Genomic DNA, 930 nt, shown 5'->3' with positions numbered 1-930 from the left:
TCCTGCCCGGCCTCGGATCCCGCGTGGCTCCTCCCACGGGGGGGAGGTGACCGAGCCCGGCTCCTCCCGCCGCCCCACCGGGACCCCGACGGCAACCCGGGGCATCCCTGGATGGGTGCTCCCAGGTGGGCACCCCCGGTCCCCGGGCATCCCTGGATGCGTGCCCTTGGATGAGCATCCTCGGGTGGGTACACTGGCCAGGGTCCCCAGGATGGGCATCCTTGGGTGGGCATGCCTGAACCAGCACGCTTGGATGAGCACCCTGGGATGAACACCTTAGGATGGGCACCCCTAGATGGGCATCTCTGGGTGGGCATCCCTGGATGAGCACCCTAGGATGGAACACCCCTGGATGAGCACCTCTAGATGGGCACCTCTGGGTGGGCATCCCTGGACCAGCACCCTTGGAAGAGCACCCTGGGATGAATACTTTATGATGGGCATCCCTAGATGAACACTCCTGGTTGGGCACCCCTGGATGGGCACCCCTGGATGGACACCCATGGGTGGGCATCCCTGGTTGGGCACCTCTGGGTGGGCATCCCTGGACCAGCACCCTTGGAAGAGCACCCTGGGATGACTACTTTAGGATGGGCACCCCTAGATGACCACTCCTGGTTGGGCACCCCTGGATGGGCACCCCTGGATGGACACCCATGGGTGGGCATCGCTGGTTGGGCACCTCTGGGTGGGCACCCCTAGATGAGCACTCCTAGTTGGGGACCCCTGGATAGACACCTCTGGGTGGGCACCCCCGGATCTTCACCCCAGCTTGCCCAGCACTAGGACAAACCCTGCCCTGCAGCCCCCTCCAAGGGGGGAGCCCCCCAGGGGGTCCCCATCTGACAGGGCACGGCCAAGCATGATGTGACAGTGACACAGGGCTGCTGGGGGTCTCAGATTTGGGCACCATCACCCGCTGCCCCCCGT

This window comes from Egretta garzetta, unplaced genomic scaffold, assembly GCF_000687185.1.
Source record: "Egretta garzetta isolate BGI_Z169 unplaced genomic scaffold, ASM68718v1 scaffold799, whole genome shotgun sequence".
Taxonomy (NCBI): domain Eukaryota; kingdom Metazoa; phylum Chordata; class Aves; order Pelecaniformes; family Ardeidae; genus Egretta; species Egretta garzetta.
Note: the sequence above shows the minus strand (reverse complement) of the source record.